The sequence below is a fragment of the Lepidochelys kempii genome, chromosome 7 (genome assembly GCF_965140265.1).
Source record: "Lepidochelys kempii isolate rLepKem1 chromosome 7, rLepKem1.hap2, whole genome shotgun sequence".
In the NCBI taxonomy this organism is placed as follows: domain Eukaryota; kingdom Metazoa; phylum Chordata; order Testudines; family Cheloniidae; genus Lepidochelys; species Lepidochelys kempii.
Genome location: NC_133262.1, coordinates 109,942,108 through 109,958,475, shown reverse-complemented (window position 1 = coordinate 109,958,475; position 16,368 = coordinate 109,942,108). Strand labels below are relative to the sequence as shown.

Sequence of the window (16,368 nt, the reverse complement as noted above, 5' to 3'; positions counted from 1 at the left end):
ACCACTCTTAAGGGGTTTGCTACTCTCCAAGGCCAGTCAAGTTTGCTATTAAACTTTAACAGGGAACGTGCCTTCCCCTGCCCCATCTCCTTCCCACAGTGCGAGTAGGAGCAGGTAGTTCTTATGCTCAGACAAATGTGAAGACTGCAACAGTGGTTGAACCCTGTGCAGTGGCAGTGAGAGAGATGCACATTTCTCAAGCGGGTCTGCCACACTGACTCTTAATGCTCATTCAGAATGGTTCGCATTATATTAATTCCCGTGGGTAGGTGTGCGGTTATTTAGCTACACCTGAAATATTGCCTCATCTTCACAAGCCAGAATTCTTATCTTCTAGGTGATTTCACTGTTACCAGTATTTTCATAAAGACATACTAACACTACTTCTAATATGTTCAAAACCAATCATTCCATACAAGGCAAGGTTTTCCAGCAATCTTTTTTTTCTTAATATAGCTAGTAAATTCGTAAAAAGTGTTAATTTTCACAGTCGGAACCCAGTTACATGGAAACAGAAGTAAAGACATTAAAAAGGCAAATCAAAAGCCACAAAAGAATAAAAGAGATTTTTTGGATACATTGTAATAAAAGTGACAGAGTTATATAGGATCAAATTGAACAAGTGTAACAAATGTATGATTAAAAACAGATTATGGGACCAATTCTCAGGCCCAGCCAACCCACTCTTGGAACAAAATGCAAATGAGGAGAGGGTATGTAGAGGTGGCTATGAGCTCGGAAGACTCCTTTTTCATACACAGTGTTTAGAAGACATTTATGCACAAAAACATATTTGCTGAAAGTAGTGTGCCATCAAATCTCATTTTCCAAGCAGACAGTATTTCTGCTTCCTCTAAAATATGTTCCCTTCCACTTCTCCACCCCAAACTATGGTCTCCAAGGTACATTTTTGTGTCTGTCTGTGCTATTTTATTATTGAGATCATTTCCAGTTTTTAAAGATTTGTTGTAACCTAAGTAAAGTTTTTTAAAAGGAAACTTCCACTTCAAAGGATGTGTCAAACAGGAGACAATCTCACACTGGACATCTCTATCCTTATCTGGCCATGCGAAGTTCACATAAGACTTTCATAAAAAAGAGAGAAAAGTCAAAGACATAATAAATTGTTTTACCATATTTGAACACTCTGCCCAATACATTATATCTGATCTCCCATTAATGTGTGTCCTGGAGTTTTATTTAATGCTTATTTCTCCCACAAAGATTAAAATATACCTTAATTTCACCTAATGAAACAGTCATATAGGGCTCTAAGAATTCCCATGACGAATACTGACTACAACCCAAGTGTCATAAAACTCCACCTGATTATGGTGTCTCTGGAGTTCCTCTGATACAATGAATACACAAAAATGAGCAGAGTAAAGAACTGTGACCATCATCTCCTTATAATAAAGGAAGAAACTGTTGTGTTAGGTACTGATCCAAAGCCCTAAAGCACATCTAATTTTAAGTACAAAGAAGGCCAATTGACTTCAGTGGGAATATTTATGTGCTTGAATATGTACGTGTTTAAGGTTTTGTTGGATAGGAGCCTTAAGTTTCCTTAACTTGCATAGTAACTGCCAGCGTCAAATAATTAATGCCGAGTAAATTAACGAAGCCAAGCTGCCTATCTTCATTTTTATTCTTCTGGTATTTCACATTGGCCCTTATACAGTTGATGGCAGCCAGTGTCTGACAGTAACAACAAGGAGTCTGGTGGCACCTTAAAGACTTACAGATTTATTTGGGCATAAGCTTTCGTGGGTGTCTGACAGTAAAGCACTGAACAGCTAAATCCCATTCACCTCCAAAAAGCTATCTTTAAAGTGACAATATTTCACTCTCTTTATCAAACAATATCCCCCCTCCTTTCCCCTGTAAACTACTGTAAACAAAAAAAATCACTATGAAGAGTATTTCATAATTTTAAAAGCATTTCCTCCCCACAGTGATTCACAACAATTCTTTAGGTACCTAAAAGGAAGTCCATAGCCTCATTAAATTTTTCCCTCCTTTCCTTAAATTTTCAGTTCAATGGTATTTTACTGTAGGGTTGTTCCTAACTGTTGGACTGCAATGAGCTACTTGTTTCAAAGTAAGGACTCTACGCAGTAAGTCCTTCTTCACACGAATAGCCCCAACGACTCTAGTGGGACTATTTGTCTAAATAACTGCATAGACTTTGCAAATTAAGAAGAAGAAATGGATCTTGGACTTATTCAGACAGTCAAGTAATCAGACTTCATTAAAATGATTCTCTACAGGGGCTCTAGTAGAAATGTCACTTCTATTTTAAATCCCTATTTTCAGTCGGTTATAACTATCATAAAAGATACTGTCTGCTCTGGCTGAAATTTCTCATTCTTGGTCTCAGTCCAGAAGCAAATTATTATTGAAAATATTAACAAAAAAATCCATTCAGCCATTTAAATCATGGAAGAAATAGTGAAGTACGACAACTACCTTTTTACAGCTAGGTGAGGCAATTATGAAAGACTTTAAACTCTGATTGCCCTTTAACTAATGAACTGTAATAGAAGAAACATGCTAAATAGAAAAGTGAGATACTGAGAAAAAAAAGTTAAAGATTTCACACAAATATCTGTATGCAAGGGAAATGAAAAACCATGCAAAATATCTACCGAAATTGTTTCAACTGCTTGGGTAAGATCATTACAGGAAAGTTGAAAAATATCAAGAACCAGGAAAAAAAAAATATTTGAAACCTCCAGACCATTCAGGATAAAGGAAAGACTGAGTACACCACTAAAGAATGTGAACATGGCTCCTGCCTCCTCTTGTTTTGTTAAAAGGCTTTTGGACAGCTGGGGTTTGTTTATGGAATAATTGGTCTTCGTTTTTGTTCATTTTTCTTAACAGAAAGGTACTTAATGATTCTGCATTCTCAGTTCCACTGACTCACGGGTAGTTTCTTTGCCACAAGGCATTTCCTCTCTCCCTAGATCTGTGCCCTGTCCACACTGTCTACAGTGTGACTGGCTGTGGGTAGAGATTCACAAATTATTTGTGCAAAACCAAGGCCGTAAAAGTGTAGCAAAGACATCTGGAAGTGTTGCATCAGAGGTTTTGAACTCTCCCCAGACAATAAGTCTGGGCATTCAATTACAATGGAAGTCTTTCCCTCTTGGGAGCTTTCATATTTTTTGGAGGCTACAGTTTGCCAGGATGCACACCTTGGATTTGCCTCTGGATGTAACCAGTGGAGGTACTTGAGCTAGAACTCCCTTGTTTTAAGAAGAGAGGACTACTGGAAAGTCATTATCTATGAGCGTCTCTCAAGTTTGGAATTCACTCCCTTCACTTGAAATAACCTAACTTTGTTCAGAGCATATTGGAAATTAATCTATTTTCTTAGGGATTAAATAGCTATAGGCTGGTATACTTGAAGAAGGTGAGGTATTTTTACGTTAACTTGCTTTGGGTGGGTATTTTAAGAGAAAGGAGAAGATTAAGCTGCTGATTTTGTATATGTATTATGTAAATTTTTGTCAAAGCCATCTAGAGTATAGAATAGCAATCTTTTTTAAAATTATTTATCAATCAAAATAAGATTCATTACAGGGTGGACATTTCACATTTTCATCTACAGATACAAAAAGTCTTTTCCTCTTCCTTCTGCAATAAAACTGTTGGCAACTGTGCCGCTTTAGGCTGTCATCTTTATCACCCAACTGAATAGCAATAACCATGCTGCTAATTCAATAGTATGATATCCAGCACAGATGTGCCCCATTTTTTGTTGCAGAGCACTTGCAGATCAATATTCTTTATTCATATGCGGAGGAAGAAAGATACAACTCTCTGACCCTCAGTATCTAATACTTCATAAAAAAAAATCACTAATCTAATTCATTCAAGTAAAAAACTGTTACTAACCTTGCATAACTGTTGTTCTTCTAGCATGGAATGGACATGAGCAACACATCTTGGTGTGCGCGCATTGCGTGCACTGTTACCAGAAATTTTTCCCTTAGTGGTATCCGCAGGGCCAGCTCCAGTGCACCTCTGGAGTCACACGCATATGCGCCGATGTAAGGGGCCTCGCAGCCTCTCAGTTCCTTCTTGCCAGTAACTCCAACAGAGGGGTAGGATCGTGGGTCATGGAATGGACATGAGCAATGCATCTCGAAGAACAACCGTTTTTTCTTTTTAGAGTTCTTGCTCACGTCCATTCCACGCTAGGTGATTCACAAGCAGGACCCCTGGAGGTGGGCTCCGAGTTCATGGATGTGAAGTAAAATCCCTTCCCTCTCGAGTCCCGGGAAACTTCCTCTACAGCCCCCACACGTAGGAGGAATTGCACCTCTGGGCAAGGAGTTGCTCGTGAGAAAGGTCCCTGAAGAGGGACGGGATGGTGGGTGGGAGGGAGGGAGGGGTGCATAAAAACTAGAGGGTGTAACAAACTGTTACTGTACTCAGGATCCAACGGTCCAATGTTAAATAGGACCATGCCGGACAGAAAGGCGACAAATGGTCCAAAAACAAAGGAGGGAGCTGCTCGGTTCGAAGAGCTAGTATCGCCTGGAGCATGTCCACTTGGCGCTCCATAACGTTTAAGAGCCGCTCTGTAGCTTCTTTCTGGTGTGCCGCGTTCTCCTTTCGGTCCCTCTTCTCACTGTCCAGCCACTCCTTCAATTCCTGTTTCTTGGCGGCAGAGTGTATCATAACCTCACGCAGAAAATCCTCCTTAGTTGCTCTTGGCCGCTTTCTAATTCTGCGCAGCCATTCTTCCGCCGATAAAGAGGGAGGCTGGGCTCCCAAGGTCATCTCTGTGAAGTTTAAATGCAACATTTTACAGAAGCAGTATTGTTTGCAACACAGACAACACTGATTCAGTGCTTTAAAACACAGCCAGTACTCACACACCTTTCACTAACTGGCTGACCCCAGGCAAGCACACATGAGCCATAAGATCCGCAAAATGGTGAGTAGCCACAGGGGCAGGGTAAATCACTCTTCCCGGAACCTGCTGGTGTGCTCTTGGGGAGAGCCAGCACTGTAGTGGGGACCTAATGATCATTCCCCATCTTGGAGCAAAGTGGCAAGGGAAAATTACCATTAATGGGGCAAGAAACAACACAACTCTGCCAAGGAACCTGCGGCAGCAGATTGCCCAGTATCTCCACGAGAGTTTCCTGGAGATCTCTGAGGGACATTCCCACGAAGTGAGGGAGTCTATCAACAGCCTGTTCCGCCGCTCAGACTAGGCATGCAGTGGGAGACAAGCCTGCTTTCTGCAACCCTCCTGCCCCCGACAACTCGCTTCAGCGATTCCCAAAATCAGATCCACTTATTAGGGGCCTCCTCTCCTGTTTGCGCTTCGCCAAGATCCAACTGCCGTGACTGGCTAGGTTCCTCCAGGGTAGAAAAGAGCTCCTGGCTGCATGCATCTCTGGCCTCTGAGTCATCCTCTGCCTCTGGGTCCCCCTCCCCCTTTTCGTCCAAGATTTCCTCCTCCTGACTCAATCCACTCTCGACTGGCATGCAAGCCAACAAAGTATCCACAGGGGCCTTCACAGTAGAGGTGAGGTTGCCACTGAGTATTGCGTCCAGCTCTTTGTAGAACCAGCAGCTCGTGGGCGCAGCACTGGAGCAGCAGTTTGCCTCCCACACCTTGTGGTATGCTTTCCACAGCTCCTTCACTTTTACCCTACACTGCAATGTGTCTGGTCATGGCCCCTTTCTGTCATGCATCGTGAAATCTGTCCGTAGATATCATAATTCCTATGGCTGGAGCGCAGCTGGGACTGCACAGCATCCTCTCCCCTGAGGGCAGGGCACTAGAGTTCAAACCAATGACCAGAGAGGTGAGAACAGGCATTGTGGGACAGCTCCCGGAGGCCTATCGCAGCGCTGCAATCGACCAGGGTGTCTACACTGGCACCATAGCGCTGTAACCCCAGCGCAGAAAGCTGTACGCCTCTCGTCAGGGTGGGTTTTTTTAGAGCGCTGCATCTGCGCCGTTTCTGCGCACTAATTGGTTTGGCAGTGTGTACACCCCGGGAGTTAGATGCTTAGCAGAAAGATGCTTTACTGAGCATAAACTTGCCAGTGTAGACAAGGCCTTAGCCAGAGATCCTCAAAAGCTATTTAGACACCTACCTCCCGCTAATTTTAATTGATTTTCAATGGCGTTAATGATTAAACCCGTTTTCATGGATTGAAAAGACTGGTTTGGGGCAGCGTATGGAGACTTGTTCTGAAATTGTGGTAGGGATGGAGCATAGACGCTTTGAAAGCAGAAGACATACAACAGCTAAAATTTCATTGGCATAATTCTGTGCTATTGTTGGATCATATTAAAGAAGTTCTGTATTAAAATCACAAATGAGTTTGATTCCCCAGAGTTTAAATTACTAATTAAGAAGTCTCTTGGTTTTTGGTACTGTTTCTCTCCCTCTCTAACAACAGAAACAGCACCCAGAGACTCCCCGCCCTTTTGTTGTATTAACAATTGTGATTAAAATAGAGATAGAGGATGTATGTGGATGGATGCTTGGTGTGGATAATAACTGAATGATCAGGGAGGTGCCAGCCTAAGAATCCAGTGTCCATCGGCTGAAGAAGGCGTCAAGTGGAAATAACCAGAGCGCCCCCCCCCACCCCCTCCCGGAGTGCAGACTGGAATCCACCCAACAGCCTCAAGAATGGGAGAACCAAAGAACAAGATAACATCTTGGAGCCGTCAGGAATGTGCTATCTGCTGATTGATTCAGCAACAGCATGATGAAGCAATTCCCATAGACTGGCATAGGAAGAAATTCCTATAAAAATAGACTCTAAAAAGTGAGAACTTTGGGGTCTGATTCTGCAAACCAACTTCCAGGAGCATCAGATGAGCATCTGACAAGGCCCTGCTCCCTCCTCATGTCCAGGCCACCTGGCCAGTGGCTTGGCATGAGCAACTCTAAGGCTGGTAACTATGATAACATCCTTGCAGAACCTGTGTGTGTGTGTGTGTGTGTGTGTTTGTATGAATGAATGTGTGACTAAATATGAGATTGAATGGAATGTTATAGCTATAACTAACTGCTTACTATGATTCTTTCTGTATTTACAATAAATGTGGTATTTTGCCTTTTTCCCTTTAATAAGATCCTGCTGGTTTTTATTTTATTGGTACAACACTATGCCAGGTTTGGTTTCCTAGCACTAAAAGTAATTCTGACCATTTTTAGAAATGTATACAGCTGTAACTGAAATGATAGAAGCAATGACCTTTTCATATGAACATTACGTAGTCATACTATTTTGAGATGGTTTTGTTGCACTTTAGAATTTTAAAGGTCCAATATTTGCAGAAAGAAAGTTCTTTAACTAAATTTTATAATTTAATAATCAGTGTCCGACTCCACACAAACACTAACAATACATTATTTGGTAGTTTTAAGAATTTAGCTTCTTATTTATATGGCTCTTCATTAAACTGAGATACTAAATGGACATTCAAAGTAAGAGGAATGCCTAGAGTGTTTCCAAGTTTGACAGCTAGTTGCTTGACAGACATGTCATGGCTAAAGATGTTTGCACACTTACCACAGGGAAACAGTTAACTGCTAGAATACCACACATCTATTTCCATGCAGTTTTAAAACCTGGTGCAAGCCATTAGAGCAACATGATAAAACATTACCAAAAAATTACTAAATAAACCCATTTTGATAAGAAGTAGGGGTGATTCTGTGTTACAGAGAATCATGATAAAAAGTAATGACCATCATAACTGCAAATTAGTGAGTTTAAAGTGAGATGTTCATATTTAATACAATTTTGACTACTTATTTGAAAAAGGAAAGCGTAACAAATAATGCCCCAACTAGAGCAACTTATGTAAGTGCAATACCAGGAATGATCACTTCTCTCACTGTCACGGTCTAATTAGACACATCCACAAGTGCAATAAATAATTTTTGCTGTTTTTCACATTGGGAAAATTAATCTGTCAAGCCTCTACAACAGAAATAGATGTCTTGTTTATTTTTTTATCATGGCCACGACCATTACAGATTACACTTTTTCCAACAAAATATCCACTGAAAATTATACGATTTTATTTAGTGCTTTCAGCTTTTTGGGACTAAGTCCTTCAGAAAACTGAACCTAGGGCTGCCATGCCAAAGGAACCCCACAAGCCTTCTGCCTAGATAGCCAGGAGGGAAATCTCTATTAATGCCTAACGAATGCCGAAGTAGCCATTTTTAAGCTGCCTCATTTCTGAAATTCTGCTCAGCCCACTCACCACACACATGGCAATCTGGCTCTTCAGAAAAGGGTTCAATAAGCATACCCCAATTTTACTGAGGCACACAGTCACCTTCTCTGCCTATTTGCTGGATGGGAGAGGGGATGAGACAAAGAAATCCTTGTTCAAAAAGTCTCTTCACAGATGCAACAGAGAGGACCCGAAAGAGAAGGGCCATTCAACAGACCCACTCACTCTAATAAATGGTGATCAGAGAGGTGAGAATGGCAGTATAAGAAGCCAGGAAGCCATCCCCTGCTCAACTCTCTCCTCCCAATACATCAATATTAAGAAATATTATTTGAATTTCCAAAACGTAGGCACTTTCCACAAACAGGAGGACAGTTCCTGCCTTATAAAGTTTATGATCTATGACAACAAGTGACACATACATTACATATTTTAATTAAATATACATTGGCTTCTGTTTGTGGTTTGGGCTGCTCACCAGCCCACCCTACTACTGATATCCAAGAATATACTCTTTCAAGCTAAGCAATATTTTCCTATTCTGTTTGTCAACTTTTCAGTGCCACCTAAAGAAGCGTTATTCAGCCCTGTAGATTCATTTTACATCCACCCTTTACACTGTAGTTTCTCCAGCAAAGAATGTATTAAGTAGGCCTGGCAACCAATTTGGAACAGAGGAGGCGGTAGCCAATGAATACAGAAGCAATACATTATACTTTGTATGTTTTGTAACTTTAATGGGGGTGTAGAAGCGGCTGTGATCCATTAATGTTAAGAAAAGTTAATTGGTCTTTTTTTTTAGTTTGCAATTAATATAGCAGTATTCTTTCTAGACAGAACTGCTGCTTGTGTCAAAATTAAAATATAGCCCTCTGCAAAGTCGAAGCTACAGTGCAAAGAAGAAAACTTTTATTTGCATTCTACTGCCACCTACAGTACAAGTTATAAATCTCAAATCGATAACCATGAGTAATATTGGACATTAGGACAGCTAAAGATTCTAAATCTATAAACACCATTTGCTCTTGCTTTTTTAGGGCTCTATTCAACCCCTCTGAAATCATTAAGTCTTTCTATTGACTTCAGTGGAAGTTCCTTAATGCAGTGTTCAAAAGAATACGTACATGGGACAAATATTCTCTAGTCTAGAAAGAATAGTGTCAAGTAAAAGTATCAGAGTAGCAGCCGTGCTAGTCTGTATTCGCAAAAAGAAAAGGAGTACTTGCGGCACCTTAGAGACTAACAAATTTATTAGAGCTCACGAAAACTTATGCTCTAATAAATTTGTAAGTAAAAGTATCTCTGTGATGAACCCACTACAGACAGAGGATAGGTTTTAATAAGACTAGAAACCAGCAAGACTAAAAAGCCTGTCTAGAGATATCAAATGCTCAAGCATTATGTTCAGATATTTGACAATTCTACAACTTCTTTGGTTCAGTGTTCCCACTAGGAAATTTCAGCGTGAGGATAACCAGATTATTCTGACATACTGGTTGTACACAGATGCTCTGTAATGCAGCTGTTACACAACCGCTGCTAAGTACTCTGCTTGCTGAGGAGATGACATTTTGCATGCCTGCCATTGCAATTTTTATCACCCACTCTCTTTTGACACAAAATTATAATACCATCACCTTGTACTAGACCCCATCTTCTGTATCCATTCCTATTAAATCATACCAGTTAGGTAAGTGTTTGTCTGCTCAACTACAGCACTGTAGAACGGCTACCGTGTTGTGGGCCACACATGTGAAATATGCACTGAAATACTACATGTTTTAAGAATTTTTAAGTGCTAGAGAGTAATAGGTAGTTTCCAGACTACAATCTGTCCTGCTCTGATTTAAATGATATGTAGTTCTTTAAAAACTTTAAATACCCCCCTTTTATAGAAAATGTAAATGTGTTCTCTTCAGTCAGGCATGGAAAATGTTTTCTAATCATAGTAGATTAAAAAAGAGACATGGGAACCATAGGACAACTTAAAAAATTTTGCCGGTGTAAAAAGGAAGATAAATTCCTGACATGGAGTCCTCTAGCTAGAACAAAGTCAATTGCTTAAAAATATTAAGACTTTTTTTTCCTTGCATTAATCCCATTAAATGGGGTCCACTCTACGAGTCCCCTCCCTCCAAAGTGCTCTGTTCAAAGCTGTATCTTCTGTCAGACCATATCCCAATGTCTTCCTTTATGAGATTCCACCACTACTTCTTGGGTTGGCCTCCGTCTTTTTCCTTTAGTCTTGATCAACTGGACTCTCTTACCCACATAGTTGTCAGGACTGCACTTTCCATGACCAAACCATTTGAGCATGTCTCCAACATACACATTCCTCACTTACCCCTTTATGCTTACACCATTCAACCATCTTAATATGCGCATTTCTGTGGAACAGATCATTATCTTCATTGCCCAACATTCAGCGCCAGACTGTAAAAGTGAACTTTCCCTTTTAATCTTACTGGTATCTTCTTGTCGCATACTACACCACTTCTCCCTCTCCATTTAAGCCACGCATTTATTATCCCAGCTCCAATTTCATCCTCCATTTCCCCCACTTTTCTGGATTCTGGAACCCAAATACTTGAAACTGTTTTCAGTACTGTCTGGCCATCTAGTTTCAAGGATAATACTCCCGTGTTCACATTACTGAAATTACATATCGTGTACTCTGTTTTTCCTCTGCTTGTTTTTAGACCATGTCTCTCCAACACATCTGTCAATTTTTCAAGATCTTCTTCTAGATCATCTTTCTCCTCACTATGCAGAATGACATCAGCTGCAAACAACATGCACCAACGTGATTCCTTCTATACGTTCCTTGTCAGGATATCTAGCATGAGGATAAACAAGAATTCAATGCTGATCCCTGATGCACTCACACCTTTACTGATGAAGGGTTTTCACTACTAGACGTTCTAACTGTTGACATTACACCTACACACATGGCTTTAACATGCTGCACATAAAGTTGTGGTACAATTTTTCTCCCTCATACATCACCAGGTGACTTTTCTTGGAACTCAATTACAGATCTTTTCCTGGCACGAAGTCGCACTGATTTGCATTAATATCGGCTTATTTTCTTAGTCTCTTATCAGTGACTCTCTCCCACAGTTTTATGTATAACTCATCAGCTTTATACCTCTGTCACGGTTCCTCCCCCACTCTGAACTCTAGGGTACAGATGTGGGGACCTGCATGAAAAACCTCCTAAGCTTATCTTTACCAGCTTAGGTCAAAACTTCCCCAAGGTACAAAATATTACACCTTGGGCTGGCCGCTACCACCACCAAACTAATACTGGTTACTGGGGAAGAGCTGTTTGGACGCGTCCTTCCCCCCAAAATACTTCCCAAAACCTTGCACCCCACTTCCTGGACAAGGTTTGGTAAAAAGCCTCACCAATTTGCCTAGGTGACTACAGACCCAGACCCTTGGATCTTAAGAACAATGAACAATCCTCCCAACACTTGCACCCCCCCTTTCCTGGGAAATGTTGGATAAAAAGCCTCACCAATTTGCATAGGTGACCACAGACCCAAACCCTTGGATCTGAGAACAATGAAAAAGCATTCAGTGTTTTACAAGAAGACTTTTAATAAAAAATAGAAGTAAATAGAAATAAAGAAATCCCCCTTGTAAAATCAGGATGGTAGATATCTTACAGGGTAATTAGATTCAAAAACATAGAGAACCCCTCTAGGCAAAACCTTAAGTTACAAAAAAGATACACAGACAGAAATAGTTATTCTATTCAGCACAATTCTTTTCTCAGCCATTTAAAGAAATCATAATCTAACACATACCTAGCTAGATTACTTACTAAAAGTTCTAAGACTCCATTCCTGTTCTGTCCCCGGCCAAGACGACTACAGACAGACACAGACCCTTTGTTTCTCTCCCTCCTCCCAGCTTTTGAAAGTATCTTGTCTCCTCATTGGTCATTTTGGTCAGGTGCCAGCGAGGTTACCTTTAGCTTCTTAACCCTTTACAGGTGAGAGGAGCTTTCCCCTGGCCAGGAGGGATTTCAAAGGGGTTTACCCTTCCCTTTATATTTATGACACGCCCCCCAAATCTCAGCTAGGGTGAAACACTGGCTGGGATTTCTTCCTGGAGCTCTAGGAAAACAGAGTTAATAAGACACATGCATCTCTAAATATACTACCAAGTACATAAAGACTAACAATATTTTCCACATCTCAAGGACGATTTTAACCAGTTGATTCTGGGAAACTTTCACGGGAGAGTGCATCAGCCACTTTGTTAGAAGCTCCTGAGATGTGTTGGATGTCGAAATCAAAATCTTGGAGAGCTAAACTCCACCGAAGAAGTTTTTTGTTAGTTTCTTTGACAGTGTGAAGCCACTTTAGTGCAGCATGGTCGGTTTGCAGGTGGAAACGCCGTCCCCAAACATATGGGCGTAGCTTTTCCAGAGCATAGACAATGGCATAACATTCTTTTTCAGTGACTGACCAGTTGCTTTCCCTCTCAGACAGTTTTTTGCTGAGAAACACTACAGGGTGGAATTCTTGATCAGGTCCTTTCTGCATTAAAACTGCTCCCACACCACGCTCGGATGCATCTGTGGTTACTAGGAACGGTTTGTCAAAGTCTGGGGCCCTTAGTACAGGGTCAGACATGAGTGTCGCTTTAAGCTTGTTAAAGGCCTTCTGACACTTTCCGGTCCACTGAACAGCATTTGGCTGTTTCTTTTTGGTTAGGTCTGTCAGTGGGGCAGCGATTTGGCTGTAGTGCGGTACAAATCGTCTGTAATAACCGGCCAAGCCTAAGAAGGATTGAACCTGTTTCTTTGACTTTGGGACAGGCCACTTTTGGATAGCATCCACTTTGGCCTGTAGGGGGCTGATAGTTCCTTGACCCACCTGGTGTCCAAGGTAAGTCACTCTGTTTAGGCCTATTTGACACTTCTTAGCCTTAACAGTTAGTCCTGCCTCCCTTATGCGCTCAAGGACTTTTTGTAGATGTTCCAGGTGGTCTGCCCAGGAATCCGAAAATATGGCCACATCGTCAAGGTAGGCGACTGCATATTCTCCTAATCCCGCTAGGAGACCATCTACAAGTCTTTGGAAAGTGGCGGGTGCATTTCGCAGCCCGAAAGGGAGTACATTAAATTCATACAGCCCGAGATGTGTGATGAAGGCTGACCTTTCCTTGGCAGATTCATCTAGCGGTACCTGCCAGTACCCCTTGGTTAAGTCCAAGGTAGAGATGAACTGGGCCCGTCCCAGTTTCTCTAATAGTTCATCAGTGCGTGGCATTGGATAGTTGTCTGGGCGAGTTACAGCATTTAGCTTACGGTAGTCCACGCAAAAACGTATTTCCCCATCTGGTTTGGGAACTAGAACCACTGGAGATGCCCATGCACTTTCAGAGGGGCGGATTACACCCATCTGTAACATATCCTGGATCTCCCGTTCTATAGCAGTTTTAGCTTGAGGAGACACCCGGTAAGGGTGGACCCTAATTGGGTGAGCATTACCTGTGTCAATGGAGTGGTATGCCCGTTCGGTCAGTCCTGGGGTGGCTGAGAACGTTGGCGCGTAGCTAGTGCACAGCTCCTGGATCTGCTGTCGCTGCATACGCCCAAGGGTCATGGAGAGGTTCACCTCTTCCACACCACCAGCACATTTCCCTTCGTAATAGACACCTTCAGGCCACTCAGCGTCGTCTCCTCCCTGGGCTGTAAACTGACAAACCTTTAATTCTCTGGAATAAAAGGGCTTTAGAGAATTAATATGATACACCTTAGGCTTTCGGTTGGAGGTGGGGAATGCTATGAGATAATTAACAGCTCCCAGGCTGTTACTGGACCTGGACCACGAATCCTGGACCACGATGTCCTGGACCACGAATGGCCCTTCCCACGATGCTTCCATTTTATGGGCCTGGAGCGCCTTTAAGACCATGACCTGGTCTCCTACTTTGAAGGAACGCTCTCTGGCATGTTTATCATACCAGGCTTTTTGCTCTTTTTGAGCATCCTGTAAGTTTTCTCTAGCAAGGGCTAAAGAGGTTCGGAGGGTGTTTTGTAGGTTGGTTACAAAGTCCAGAATGTTAGTTCCTGGAGAAGGTGTAAATCCCTCCCATTGCTGCTTCACCAACTGCAATGGCCCCTTAACCTCACGGCCATATACAAGTTCAAATGGGGAAAACCCTAAACTGGGATGTGGTACAGCTCTGTAGGCAAAGAGCAACTGCTGCAATACTAGGTCCCAATCATTGGAGTGCTCATTTACGAATTTACGTATCATGGCCCCCAAAGTTCCATTAAACTTCTCCACCATGCCATTTGTTTGATGATGGTAAGGAGTGGCAACCAAGTGATTTACCCCATGAGCTTCCCAAAGGTTTTTCATAGTTCCTGCCAGGAAATTAGTCCCTGCATCTGTGAGGATGTCGGAGGGCCAACCTACCCTGGCAAAAATGTCTGCTAGTGCCTGGCACACACTTTTAGCCCTGGTGTTGCTTAGAGCTACTGCTTCCGGCCATCGGGTGGCAAAATCCATGAAAGTCAGTATGTACTGCTTTCCTCTGGGTGTCTTTTTCGGAAAAGGACCCAGAATATCCACAGCTACTCGCTGAAATGGAACTTCAATGATGGGGAGTGGCTGGAGAGGAGCTTTGACCTGGTCTTGGGGTTTTCCCACTCTTTGGCACACCTCACAAGACTGGACATAGGTAGAAACATCCTTGCCCATTCCCTCCCAGTGGAATGACCCCCCCCAAACGGTCTTTGGTCCTGTTCACCCCAGCATGGCCACTAGGGTGATCATGGGCTAAGCTCAAGAGCTTGGCCCGGTATTTAGTTGGAACTACCAACTGTCTCTGAGGATGCCAGTCTTCCTGGTGTCCCCCAGGAAGAGTTTCCTTGTATAAAAGTCCTCTTTCTACAACAAACCTGGATCGATTAGAAGAGCTGAGAGGCGGTGGGTTGCTCCGTGCCGCCGTCCACGCTCTCTGGAGGCTTTCATCTGCTTCCTGTTCGGTCTGGAACTGTTCCCTTGATGCTGGAGACATCAGTTCCTCATTGGATTGGGGACATAGGCTTGGTCCCTCTGGAAGCGATATAGGGGATGGAGCTGTTTCTGTTGACTGTGAACCGCTCTCCGCTGGTGCACTATGTTGGGATTCAGGCTCCGGCTGAGCCTCTTGTGTAGGGTTATTGGCTGCTGCCAGTTCAGGTTCGGTGGGGCCCTCTGGTGTTGAGGTTGCAAGTACTGGATTCAGTGCTGGCACGGGGTCTGGTGTTGGTTGTTTGGCTGGTTCCGGTTCTGGGACTGGTTCCGTCTGGGTCTCTGGGACTGGATCCACTACTGCTGTTGCAGACATTGGCCTGGGGTCCAGGTCCATCACCTCTGACTGGGTCCTGATAGAAGTTTCCGGAACAGAGCTAGGCCTCACGGCTTGTTTAGCCTGGTTGCGGGTGACCATTCCCACCCTCTTGGCCTGCTTCACATGATTGGCCAAGTCTTCCCCCAACAGCATGGGGATGGGATAATCATCATAGACTGCAAAAGTCCACATTCCTGACCAGCCCTTGTACTGGACAGGCAACTTGGCTGTAGGCAAATTGAAAGAGTTGGACTTGAAGGGTTGAATCATCACTTGGATCTCTGGGTTGATTAAATTGGGGTCCACTAAGGAAGCATGGATAGCTGACACTTGTGCTCCGGTGTCCCTCCACGCGGTGACCTTCTTCCCACCCACACTCACAGTTTCCCTCCGCTCCAAGGGTATCTGGGAGGTATCTGGGCCTGTGGACCTCTGGTGTGATTCCGGTGCAATGAACTGTAATCTGTTGGGGTTCTTGGGGCAGTTGGCCTTTACATGCCCCAGCTCGTTACATTTAAAACATCGTCCAGCTGACGGGTCACCGGGGCGAGGTGGGTTGCTGGAGAACGGGGTGGTGGGACGATAAGGGGTCTGGAGGGTTCTTTGGGAGGTAGGTGGGGCTTTGGGCGGCCCCCGGTAATAGGGTGTGGTCTGGGGTGGTCCCTTCTGGTCTCCGCTCCAACTGCGACCAGTTTTCTTCTTCTCTGCCACCTCCACCCATCTGGCTCCAATCTCTCCTGCCTCGATTACAGTTTTGGGTTTCCCATCTA

General features: G+C 43.2%; 1 protein-coding gene and 1 long non-coding RNA gene across 4 annotated transcripts in view; both read right to left on the bottom strand.

Annotated features, from left to right (window-relative positions):
• The window catches only part of CACUL1 (CDK2 associated cullin domain 1), a 93,852-nt gene that overhangs the window by 49,471 nt on the left and 28,013 nt on the right, over nt 1-16,368 (bottom strand). The gene's annotated exons all lie outside the window — the stretch shown is intronic.
• LOC140915003 (uncharacterized) lies at nt 10,741-14,160 on the bottom strand. The gene is made up of 2 exons (XR_012160070.1): nt 13,746-14,160; nt 10,741-11,075 (listed from the first exon to the last, which is right to left on the bottom strand). It is a non-coding gene; the product is annotated as an uncharacterized lncRNA (long non-coding RNA).